Source organism: Parus major, chromosome 2, assembly GCF_001522545.3.
Source record: "Parus major isolate Abel chromosome 2, Parus_major1.1, whole genome shotgun sequence".
In the NCBI taxonomy this organism is placed as follows: Eukaryota; Metazoa; Chordata; class Aves; order Passeriformes; family Paridae; genus Parus; species Parus major.
Genome location: NC_031769.1, coordinates 93,594,741 through 93,607,951, shown reverse-complemented (window position 1 = coordinate 93,607,951; position 13,211 = coordinate 93,594,741). Strand labels below are relative to the sequence as shown.

The following is a 13,211-nucleotide window of genomic DNA, read 5'->3' as shown; positions in this document are numbered from 1 at the left end:
TTTTCCAAATCAGTCCTCCAAGCGCTGGAGTGAAAATAATTGCTGAAAACAAAAGTAGTTAGCTCAAAGCATTGGGAGTGATTTGGATGGAGATACAAAATCTTGGAAGAATTTGGGGGGGAAAAAGATAAGGCGAGTGACCTCCCTTTTAAAATATGAGATGTAGCTGATACTGCAGTCGATCAGGTTTTATTGGGCTTCGTTTGTTGAGAAGCCTGTACGCACAGTTGTATAAAAGATGAATAGAATCACACGCAAGCGACCTCGCTGCGGTGGCTCAGCACATTATTGTTCCAGCTTGTTGAGCCTTATAGAGCGGGAAGGGGATCGAGGAAGGGATTTGAATAACATTGCGGTTCAGAAAGAGATTCATAATTTTAGTATAATCAGCATGTTGGTTTACTTCATAGTGACAGGTTGAGTTTATTTCCAAGAGACTGTTCTGTGAAATAGGCCATTAAAAGCCCTACACAGGGAATGGCTGTGTAGCTTCCGTAAGACTTGTGCTCCTATATCTATCTGTCCATCCTCCTCTTTTTTTTTAGATGGTGTGTAGGTGCTGTGACTACAGTAATTGTCACATGTTAATTCAGTGTAATTTAATGAATTAAAACAGGTTTTATGGATTCCTGTATTATGCATAAAAATGGCTGTTGATTATGTTTAAGTGGCTGTAGCATGGCACAAACTTGTCTTTTAAAATGATATAGAATTATGTAGTTGTTTTCAAAATGGTAGTAAAACTGCAGAATCCTTTGGCAGTATTTTGGTTTCATCAAAGGACATGGTGCCATTGACTTGGGTAGCATCAAGCTTTCACCCTCCAAATTTATGATGGTTGGTAAAAGGTAAAGGCAATTTTAAATGTTGTTGCTGTCTATACACAGTTATTTTCTTCAGCAGGTTTTGAAAATTTGTGAGAAATGGTCAATTGTTTGACATTCAATGTTGTTTGTTCAGCAGCCTTTTATATTTCAGGCATATCTTTTAATATTGAACCTTAACAAGAAGGGCACTGCTTTCCACATAGTGCTATACAGACTGGATGAACTGTCATATCATATATTGATTCCATAACCAGTTATCTCACTGAAATGTCTTTTATAAGAACTGCTGATAGTGATTTGGGAGAAGGAGGGGAAAAATAAAAGAAAAAGCTGTTCTACCTAGTAGTATAGTATCCAAAATGCTATAGGGAAATGTTCATGTCTCTGCAGAGCTGCAGTTATTTATCATTGCTGTATCTTAAACTTAACGCCTTGCGATGACCTGATTTGGGGATTTTGTTTTGTGCTTTTGACAGCTTTTTTGAGTGTTTTTTTTTTTTTTTAACAATTCATTGAATAGTAGCGTATATTACAAGAAATTTTGAATTCATATCACCAACAGATTCAGAATAGTTTTATCAACATATACTTGAATCCAATAATCAATGCATTTTATTTTTACTATAATTACTCAGAACTTCAGATCTTGATGTACCTGTTATTACGAGAGAGCAGTAAGAGTTGTACTGAACAGTAACTGAGTACATGTCCCTAATTGTGAGGGGTGCAGGGCTGAGTTTTTCTGGTTTGTGGTTTTGGTGTTTTTTGTTGGTTTGTTTGTTTGTTGGGTTTTTTGTTTTTATTTCTTTTTTCTCAGCTTCTGATGATGATACATGGTTGGTTTCTGCTTTGAACCATGAGTATGTTTATTGTTTTTGCTACTTAATGGTGATAGTTAAAGATGTCACTGCCCCATCTGCTCATTACCGGTTCTGCCTGGTGGGACAGTTCCTAGAAACTTCTTCCCATTTGCTGCACAAAAAATAGTTTAGTCAAAGTGAGCCCATCAGTGCAAAGAGTTTAATGTGTCTGAATTTGCTGAGTATAAGTTTTACTGTTTATACCTTAACTAATTAATGTCATTAATGGTCTTTCCTAAGTGACTTGCCAAGATGTTGTTTCCAATTTCAAATACTTTAGTTGCATTGCATACAATTTATTAGACAGTGATCTGGTTTTTTTTTGTTTGTTTGTTTGTTTTAAGTATTGAATGCTGCTGATCTTCTCAGGTTACAAAGCTTAAATAATGGATTTTTTTTGAGAAGAACAGTTGATTTTTGCACCTGGCATTCCTAGTCTCTCAATAAATACAGTGGAGCAGGTCTTCAAATATATTTGTTAAATTTCAGGCACAGTTGAGGAAATCTTACCATCCTTCTGACTGCAGAGGTCTGTTGACTTGTTCTGTGTAATAATTTCTGCTTTATGTTGTGATGGCCTCCTCTGAGCCTTAGAGGCTGAGTTATATAGGGGTTAATCATGGGTAAAGATTTTCTAGTCACTCTCCCATTTTGTAGGGCACACTTTGTACACGTGGTTGTGTGTGTGTACATTCTGTGTTGTTCTTTGGATGCTGTCGGTATCCTCTACTTCTCTTCCCAGCTGTATTTGACCCCTTCTTCGGGAAGCAGTTTCACAAGCACTGCATAAGGTTAAAAATATAGACCATTATGCTTCCAATCTTCTTGGATTACCCTTGTTCTATACTGATTAAAAATTGTACCTTATTTTGATGGGCTAGTTTTACTCAAGGCAGGCATTGAATCTTAAGAAATCTCTTATGTCTTTTTTGGGGCCCAAATGTGACAGAAAATGTATTTCTGCTGTATTTCTGCATAACATGGATTGAGTGCCTTAGGACACTTGAATTGCCTGGAATAGACTGATGTTGCTTTTTTAGGGCTAAAATGCCTAGAGGACAGAGGACAATGTGTCCTGATGGTGTATCCTGTGTATCTCCTCATAATGACAATTAAATTGTCCACAAACTGCATTGAGTGGGACAGCAGGGTCTTGTTGTGGCTGATTTCCCCTTTCCCCACTCAGTAATTTTATCAGCATCTTTACATCTGATGACATATCTGGATACCTTCAGCTTGGCACTGAATTACCATCTTTGGGCTCTGCACTACTCGTAGTGAACACACTCAAAGTAGTGATGAGAACATACTGTGAGCAGTGATGTTATTGCAGCCATGCTGATGGGTCTTGGACATATAAGGACCCATCACTACAATGCTTCTCAATGAAACCACCTCTGGAAGAAGTGGATATACTTTTCCACTCAGTCCCTTCCTCTGAGCCCAAGAGGAAACCTTGCTCAGTTTTCCAAGAGTTACCTCTAACAAATACTATCATCTCTTTCTGCAGGTTGTTTTCCCTACGTAATGGGTTTGGTTTTTACTACAGGTCCCTCCTATTCCCTTCAACATGCATTCCTTTCCTGATAGGATTTGAGATGTCTTAGAAGATGTACTTAAAAGCTGAACATAGGTTGAATTAATTCCTCTAGGAATATTAATCCTTATCTCATGAGAGTTAGATGTAACTGGAGTTCTTTTACTCAGAATATTGCCATAAGCATTGGGATAAGCTCTCATGTTTCAGAACAGCAGCAGATTCAAGCACGGGTTGATCTTTTTTCTTTTTTTGTTTTTAAAATAAAGCTAAGCTGTTAGTACTATGTTACATATGTTGATGGTGATTAATGAAACACACTGTCCTATAATAATAATGAGCTGAAGATATTTAATTTGCTTTAAAATTAATATTCTATAAGTAGTACTTTCTTTCACCCAAAATATTTGCTATTAAATGCTTTTGAAAATGTAAACTCAGTGATTGTAAGATAAAATTTCACAATTTATATCAAACAATCTATGGATTGCTATTGTAAAAAATATTGTTTTTTTTTTTTCTAAATATGCTTGCCAAATGAATGAGTGTATTTTTGACATTGTTTAGCCTGCACTGGCTTGGAGAGGTATTCCTTTTCCAGTATTAATAGCATCTAACACCATTCATTTTTCTGGCATGTGCTAGAGCAGTCAGAGCAAACTGAATTCCTGGGGAAGAACATTGTCTTAAACATTTGCTTTATCTGTTCATTCCAGTAGATGGCTACAGTTCACTACCAAATTGTGGCTATAATAGATTTTTTACAGTAAGTAAATCAGAAGATGAAGGTTGAATTACTATAAATGAGTTGACCCTTACATTTTTCTTATTTCATGTGCTTAGTCATGCACTATTCACTATTTTTCTATGTACACCTTTCTCAAACTGCAGGAAAATATTATATTTTTTTCCTGTTGGTTGAGATTTTATGTTATAAGTGACTCTCATATCTCTTGCAGTTTTCTGGTATTTCTAATTGTGCCTGATTGGAAGAATGCTTATGCTATCCAAACACTGAGGAAGCTCAATATGTTACTTTTATAAAAGTGGATACTTCCAGAGTCTCAACGTTCTTTTAATTTAGTTCCTGGGTTCAGGCATTTTAAATGGAAACTGGCCATTTAGCACTTGTTTTTGCCAAGTTGACTTTAGCTTTTATAGAAGCAGATGTTTTCTAGTAAGCCTTTTCAGTCCTAAGCATGAAGCAGTGACTAACACATACAAAAGTATGTTTACCTTTGCATTTCATCTGTGTTGTACATTGCAGTGTTTCATTGCTCTCAATTCCCATCCAGGTCTTTCTTTTTTTAAACCTAATTTGCATACAGCTAAGTTGATACAAAGGAATTTCTTTTAAGCCCCTGGAAAAGCAGCTTGCTTCTGAAAAGGTACTCATTAGCCGTTCGAAGAGTGGAGTTCTTTCAAAGGTACATTACTCATTTGTACTGTATGAAGTAGTTCACAGTACAACATTGAAATATTAGGCATGCCTTTTGACTTTCTCAGATCGAGTGATTCTGAATTCGTCATGTAAACTAGTGAATATTTTGCTCTAATTTTCAATGAGAAGGAAGTGTTGAAACTGACTTTTATTTGTAATCATATTTGCTGGTAAATGCTACTACCATATCGCTTTAATTTTATCCTAATCCTTTCATTTTTGCCTTACAACAGCTACAAGCTGAGCACAGCAATTTAAGGTGCAGGTTTTTGTTATTTTACAAATGAAAGGGCCATTTTTTGCATTAACTGCTATGCTGTGCTATTGCAATTTTAGGTCCCTTTGCAATCAACTGCCAATTTATATAGCTGGCTACAACTGCTTAATCTATTATTAATAAGCAGTGCTACTGAGCTCTACAAAATGATAAAAATGGTACCAGTTTTACACAGGAATTTCATTTTCGTATCCAAACTACATACAATAACTTTATTCTCTACCATGAAGATAAATGTCTTAATTATTTATAAATTCTTTATATTTTATGGTATCGATTTAGGGATTCATTCATTATCCTTGAAATATATTGAGACGCCTTAGCTGTAACTAAAATATTTTTCATTTACCCATTTAGTTACAATGTTGTAGTCTTAAGGGCCAAAATTTAATGTGTTTACAAAATAATTTTACAGTTTAATACTGGGTTGAATATTCTAGAAAATAAATGGATGCTGTGTTATTCTTAAGTTCTAAAATTGAGTATTTTGGATTATGTGTGTTAAATCTCAGCTTTCTTCTATGTTTAGATTTTTATTGTAGCCACATGATTCATTAAACGAGTTCGTCTTCTGAGAGGAAAATGTATTTGACCCCTTCTTGAGAGCATATACAAGAAGTTCATCAAAAGTCACAGATTTTAATAAGGTAAACAGTGTTAGTTCTGTCCCCTCCAGTATTTGTAGAACTGGGACATGTCCAGCACTCGATCCTTACACTGTGGAAACACATTGGCTGCCCTAGAGAGCACCTGGCTGTGGTAGGACATCTCAGTCATGAGAAGGATTGTACCTGGAGGGCAATTATGGTCAGGACAAGGGATGCACAATAATAAGTCCCTGGAGCACTTTAATGGGCTGTAGAAAGGAAGGGGTGGGGGGGTGGGGGGGCAAAAAAAGGAGAAAAATTACCAAGGTATCAATTCAGTTTCTAAGAAAGGACTGTGAGATACTGAACAGTGTTTGCTAGAATGTATTTCTGGTCATGCAAACTTGTGTCTAATGGCATACCTGAATTTCTTGGAAACCTCTTCAGAATTTGTTTACCTAATTTTTACCTATTTAGGAGGAATGTAGAGATTTATTAAGTGTGTTCCTTGTTGCTTTTGTGTAATATGCTCCCTAGATTAAGCATTTCCACGAACGATTCACTAGTCACGGTGAAGTGGACGTTATTTTCACCCCCCACCCCCCTCCTTTTTGGAATTTAATTTCATCTGAATTGTTGTGTGTCTTTTTCTTAACCTTTAGATGATTTACTCACACACAGACATGCACACACACACGTGTGCGCAGATGTGAAAAGTTTAGCTTAAATGGGAGAACGCCGAGACACAGAGCATCAGGACTCAGCAATCCTGTCCTTGCTGCCTTCGGAGTGCCGGGGCGCAGGGGCACGGGGCTGTCACACGCCGGGATGGATGCCGGGCTGGCGCCTGCTGTTCCCGGCGCTGCCTCTCTCGCCTCCCAAACCTTCCGGGGCCGGGGCCGGGGCCGGGGCCGGGGCCCCTCCGCGCTCAGCCGCTAGGGAGTGTCGGAGGGAGAGGCTGCAATTAATTTTTTCACTTTCCCTGCGAAAAAGCTGGTTTAACTTCACCCCCAGCTGCAGCACTTGTGTGTTGTTAATAGACTCAAACGTTACAAAGGGGGTTTGTCTCTATGATCTTTAGAAGAATTTAAAGATAAGATGTGGACCCTTTCTATAAGCAGACATGAATTATTTTTGCTAAGATTTTTTGTTTACTCATAATGCTGCTAACACATTTAGTTAATCATCAACTTATTTGTATAATTTGTATAGTAAGTGCTGCATACCCGTCTGCTAAACAGGTTAACATTTTTAATCTGATAGGGGCTGAAAAACAGCAGTTTGTCTTTATCTAATTATTTTTTTAAAGGTTGGTCGGCAAATGTCATGTATTTTGCCAACATTGTGCTTGTTTGGAAAGAGATGAGATATTTACATTACAGTGGCTCAAGAATCACGTAGAAGTGCAACTGCGTTTAAAATGCATTTTGGTTGTTCGGCGAGTTCATTCGGTAAGGTGGCGGTGCCATGGTATTTAATGAAACAACAAACATCTCTTTAAAGGATGACACAAACAAAATTACACTCATTTCCTTTTATTTACTAATCTGAGGAGCTTGTATTTAAATGACAGAAGTAGTAGATATAACAAGCTTGTGAATTCTTTCCTTCCACCTGGAGAATGAAAAAAAAAAATAATCGTACTGAGAATACTAGGGTGGCTGACATCAGGTCTACATTATATGTTTGCTTGCCTGGGGTGCTCTCATAAAAAATAAAGCAGAGCTTTATACAGTTATAGTGTGCACTAAATTTGTGTTCAACATCCATAAATAAAATATTCAACTGTTTCTGAAGAAAAACTGTTGTTTTGAGATATTTCAGGCCAAAAAATATGCTACTATTGTAGAGAGTAGAATGTTTCCACTTTGGCTTTGCTTTTACTTTTTAACAATCGTCATAGTTGCTACATACCTTTATTATTGCTTTTGCCTCTCTGGCAGGATGGAATATACAAAGGAGGTTCTTTCTGTAAATCATATTTTAAAAAAAATTCAGAGAGCAAACCACCCATTTATGCTGCAGTATGTTTTGGTTCTGAGTAAGCAAACTGTATGCCTAATGATTTCATAAGAATTTAATATTGTGTGTTTTACAGATGGAAAAATGTTGATAAATTTAGGTTAATTTCTACTCTATTTATGGAACTACTTATGCATTTTTTAAAAGAAACAGTCTTCTTAAATTATATATAACTTGAAAAAGGGTCTGTTGTTTATTTTATTTTAAATATTAGATTGTCCCTGAACAAGGCAGCAAGAATATTATGTAGAACAGTACTTATGGAAACAGCAAACTAGTAAATCTATGCCGCACTAAAATAAAATGTTATCTTATTCTGATAATATTTGACTTTTGCACAATATTTAAATGAACATTAGTATAAATAGGAATGCTTAACTAAAACACAAGTTCATCGTGTAGGCTAATGCATTACTCTTGTATATTTGTACATGAGTGAACAATTATTCTAAAAAGTTTATACATGTGTTCCAGTGACCAAACTTGTATTAAAACAAACTGTTCCAATAGTGGTGACAGAAGACATGGTTGATGGTTGTGTTTGAGAAGTAAATGGGCAAAATATTTGTGGATCTTTTAATGATTACAGTTCTTGATAGCTTTCATAAGAGTGCACATAATTTGTGACAACTCTAATAAAAAAATGTGGCAGAAAAACTTTCTGAGTTAGCGGCAAAGTAAATGGGGCAGGTTTTGCATTTTGAACAGAAATCTTATGAACTGTGATTGAATTTGTCGTGAAAGTGTGTCAGAATTAATAAAGTATTTACGTGCAAGGTTGCTGGGCTTTGCAGACTGGTTAGGGCTGAGGATTGGTTAACATGAAAAGTCATTTCTGTGCATTTGGTACTCGACAGCAAAGGACAAATGTACTTCTGTGCATTTTGGATCATAATGCCATTTCTCATTTCAAACCATTTTTGTCAGGACACCAGGCAAAACAATGATGCTTTGAGGACGTAATTAAAGATATTGTTCAAAGAACAACTTTCTGCATATTTGAATTATTACTGTCATCAAAATCATACAAATATGGAAATATGATTGCCAGAAGCACATAAATCAATGATCAGCATGGCCTCAAAATCCAATAAATATGTAGAGTTAAATACTTTAAAATGCAAATTGCATCTGATAATTTGCATATGGTAGAATTTAAAGGAAATTTTGTTGCTTAACAACCTCTAAGGTAGCAGTTAGGGCTATGGGTAAACATAGATTTTTTTATTCATCATTGGTCAAGTTGCAAGATTTGATAAATGATAGGAGACTGCTTTCCTTGGTTAAAATGACTGCATTCTTTACTGAATCCTGAAACTGCCTTGAAGTCATCTGAATAATTAAGAGTTAATTATTCTTCATCCATCTAAATCAGAAAAGGACAGATTTAGGGAAGGAATTTATAATTTTTGCCTCATGTCCTGTCATGTCGTAATGTGATAAACTAAACTGACTCCAAATAATATCTAGTGACCTTATAGTAATTACGCCTCACAAAACATTCTGGTTGAAATTTTTTAATTGCTTGCATCGATTGCAGAAACTACATCTTAACAGACTCTGAAGTTTAATTGTGTTCAAAAGAAAGCAGTAGAAAATTTGTGTTCTGTTACTGGTCTGGTTTAGTCTTATCAGAATAGATACTGTACGGAATCTTTCACTTCTTCCCCTCTGTTAGTGCCTCCGTTTTCTCTGATTTGCTCTTTTTCTATGCAAGCCATTATTAGCCATTTTTCCACATAAGCCATTACATTTAAAGGATAGTGAATATGTACATCTAGAATAGAACCTTTTTTTTTTTTTTTTTTTAAAGAAAAGCTTTCTAAGTTTAACAAAACCAGGCATTTGTCAGTGGCATCAATTCCGGTTTGCATGCTTTCTACAACTTGGAAAAAAATGTACCCCTGAAATACAGGCAAAGAAAATAAGAATGTTCTGGTGTCTGTCTGCCTGTAAAGAGAAGGACAGTTTCAGAATTGAAAATTGAAGCCTGGTTTTATTTGCTAATTTCAAAGTAGATTTTTTTTTTTTCCCATGAAGAAGGGTTTACGAATGTTTACTGATCACAAGAGGAATTGTAATAAAGAAATCAATATGCATGATCCCTTTTCATGTAGTACAACAAGGTTACACTGTTAGGTTAAGTACAGGCTGCATTCCTTTTCAGAAAATCAATTTGCTGTATAGTGTGCAACAGCAAGTCTCTTCTGAAAGAGTCATTTTATGTTGTGTGCACAGTAAATTCTATATTGATGCCTTCAAATAGTATTGACTGATTAAAAAAAAAAAGAAACGCTAAGCACAGTAACCTTAAAAGATTATTATAATTTTCAAGTAATTGCTTTCTTGCTAATTACTTAATTTCTTTCTAAGAGAGAAACTGATAAAACATGTTCTTACATATTCTTTAAATTATTAATACTGTTAAACTGGTGTTGTGATGTTATTTTCAAAATCTTTTAAAATATTATTTTCATATTAGCAACAGAATGCCATATGTTATTTCAAATACTGTGGATTTAGTGTAAACTTATTTGCTGCATCCAGAGGGTGGGGACTTGGGGGGTTGGTTGAAGTTCTTTTGTTTGCTTGTTTGGGGGTCGTTGTTTTTGTTTTTTGTTTTTTTTTTAAATTTGTTTTACGGTCTGGTCATTGTTTGCAAAAAAAAAAAAAAGGTAAGTATTTTTAGTTGTTATGGTTGTGTACATTTAAACTGTGATGGTGCTTGCAAAGCAGCAGTGGGTTTTTGTAAAGATTGTCTGTTACCTGCCTGGATTCCAAACAAAACAAGCAGTGCATAGAGAGGGAGGGGAAAAGTTAGTAGCTGCCCTCAACCTCCTTAGACATAACATGGCTTAAAAGCCAGTTTTTATAAGGAAAATATATGGAAACGTGGTTAATTTTCAGTTCTTGTTTTCTCAGAACATAAAACTATGTCTTTTAAAATGCTTTGACCATTTTTGATGCAACTGTTCAATTGTAAAGACAATCTTTTGCTTTTTGTGTGTTTTTTACTGAACAGTTCTTGATGGACTCTGACTTTTCCTTTTATTTCTGTCAACCCAATTACAGTACATTAGAGCGCACCCTGATCCTACTTGTTTGCCTGTTATGCAGTGTATATGTTTAACTCATAAGCATGTTCATTTAGATATTTCAGTCTGATCATGCTGAATGTCTTGCAGCAACACATATTGATGTCTACAGAACATTAGATACTTTCAACCTTAGTTATTCATTCTAGAAATTGTAAAATGCAAATATATATGCTTTTGATTGCTTTTGAGCTGTCGTATCTGAAAAAATGAATTTGTTGTTTCTCTGTCAAATTCAGTTGTTCATTAATATGGCCTAAATAAATAAATTTTAATGGAGAGTTTAATTCATTAAAATCTGAATTACTTAGAAAAATACCTGTAATTAGAATTAGAAAACTGGCTAAACTGTTCATATATTTAGCCCCAATGTTAAAATACTGTTTGTTACAATTTCATTAACTAAGAAACTCAACAAATATTCACCTTTTAAAGGCTGGTTGGTATTTAACATATACTGGTTTTAGAATGACAGTTACCTAATGATGTAGCTATTTACCATGCATTTTTTAAAAAGTTTAAGGTATTTGCTTCATTGCTAGGTTAAAAAGGAAGTGATTCCAAGGGCTGGCTGCATTTATTTTTTTTTGGTCACAAAGATACATATAGCAAAACTACTTGAGGTGCAATTCATTGTTTAGAAACCCTGGGCTGCTGTTTGTTTGCAGCATTCTTGTTAGGGGTCTGAATTGCCCAAACAACAGTGTAAACCAAGCCAGGCATAGCAGCAGACAGAAAAATACATTCAACTAGTGGGATCATGGATTTGTTTGATTCAGGTAATTGAAAGTGTTTCATACTATTATTGCAACTTGAAGGCTTGTTTAAGTGTCTAGCTGTCAGTCAGTTTGGAAGGTGAAAAGTATTCGATTGTCACTCTGTCAGTCAATAGAGATGAGAACTGTCTGCCTAATGGATTTCTTTACGTAGATGTCTGCATGGAGGTAGAAGTAAAATCAATGTGTTGTCATGTGCAAGTACGCTGCATCAAACTGCCAGGTGAAATGCAACTGTATTTCTGTAACATCTACATCCTTGTGTTGTTTGTGGAAGACAGACAGATGTTCCCTGTGTTTAAAGGTAACAAACTCTTTGTGGTCACACATGAAGGTTTATTTTTGAACATTTTGTAACAGCTTCACCTATTTCCACTTGCTCCAGAGATTTTTTTTTCCTGTTTGCTTGATCATATCAGGGATCAATATTGAAAAAAACCCTAGATTTAATTTAGTAGAAAAAACGTAGGTTGTTAAGCCATGAGGCTCAGGCGATTTTCTTTTAAACCTGGGTTTCTGCATGTTTTTTTGTTTGTCAGTGATGACTTATATTGAGTTAACTATGCTTCTTGCTTAAGTTTTGGCTGTTAGTTTACCTACATTTATTAGAGTGTGTATTGACTTCCTATAGCAAAAGAAGAAGAGATCATTTCTTGAATAACAGAAGGTACTAAAGGCTTTCAACACCCTTGATGAAACAGGCATCAGTCAGTGACCTCTGTTTTTTTTCTGGGAGATGCTTACAATATTAAGTTCCACTGAACAGGATCTGATAACAAGTGGCATCTGGAAAGTTATTATGATGTTTCAGAATAGTAGTACCAGTTATTATAGTTCTCACTAATTCCAGGCTTAATCCTATATAAAATAGCTGCATTATGATGGTGGTCAAACATCTTATTGAACCTGTTACACTGTTAACTAATACAACACATATAAAGATGTGATTCTTAGCTCCTCTGAAGGTGGCAGGCTAAAATGAGAGATACCAACTTAAAAAATTGAATGATTTAATCACCTATTTCCTATTGTATCATTTGTGCACGTGTGTTGTTTTTGAGAATTAAAATATGTAGCTCTTAGCTGCTGCTGTAGGGAAAAAAGAAAAAAGGAGTAAGAACCAATTCCCAGTGAAGGAACTCGACCGTGGGTAATGAAACCCATAAGTAGCAAAGACTGGTGGTAAAACAGAAGGTAGAACTTCAAAAGAAAGATTAGGATTTTGGTTTTGGCTATAATAATTTCAAGATGAAAGAAAAAGTGTCGGGTTGAAGATGGCCCCTGAGAGGTAGGGGCTGTGAATTATTGGCAACATTTTTTAAAATTTCTTTTTTAAGTTGAATGAGTGCTTCCAGTTTTTGCAGTAAATGATGTAGGAATTCTGCTGGTGGCAGTCTCCTTTGCTCCTACATTGCTGTGTCTCCTGTGCAGGGTGGATGGGGGAAAATAGTGCATGAGACTTGTAATTTGAGATCATTGTATTTTTATAGAAATAGGCAGGAATAGGCACAAATTCATAGACTCAAAGCTGAAGGAAATCCTGTGATCATCTAACCTGCTAGCCATCCTCTCAAACCAAGGAGTATTGGGTTTGTGGCTTAAAAATTTGTGTACTTCACTGCCCATGTGCTATTTCATATTCAGCTGCTGAAAGTTCTTGCAGAGATTTTGGGCCTGGCTTTGTTTTAGAGAGGAAACAGAAGATGCTGTAGGATACGAAACAGCTATCATTAAGGTTTGAACCATGGTTGTCTACCATTTTTGAGCTAATTACTCAGTTAGAAAAGTG

General features: G+C 35.5%; 1 protein-coding gene across 1 annotated transcript in view; it reads left to right on the top strand.

Annotated features, from left to right (window-relative positions):
• Positions 1–13,211, top strand: part of ZNF407 (zinc finger protein 407) — a 335,252-nt gene that overhangs the window by 46,639 nt on the left and 275,402 nt on the right. The window lies entirely within an intron of this gene.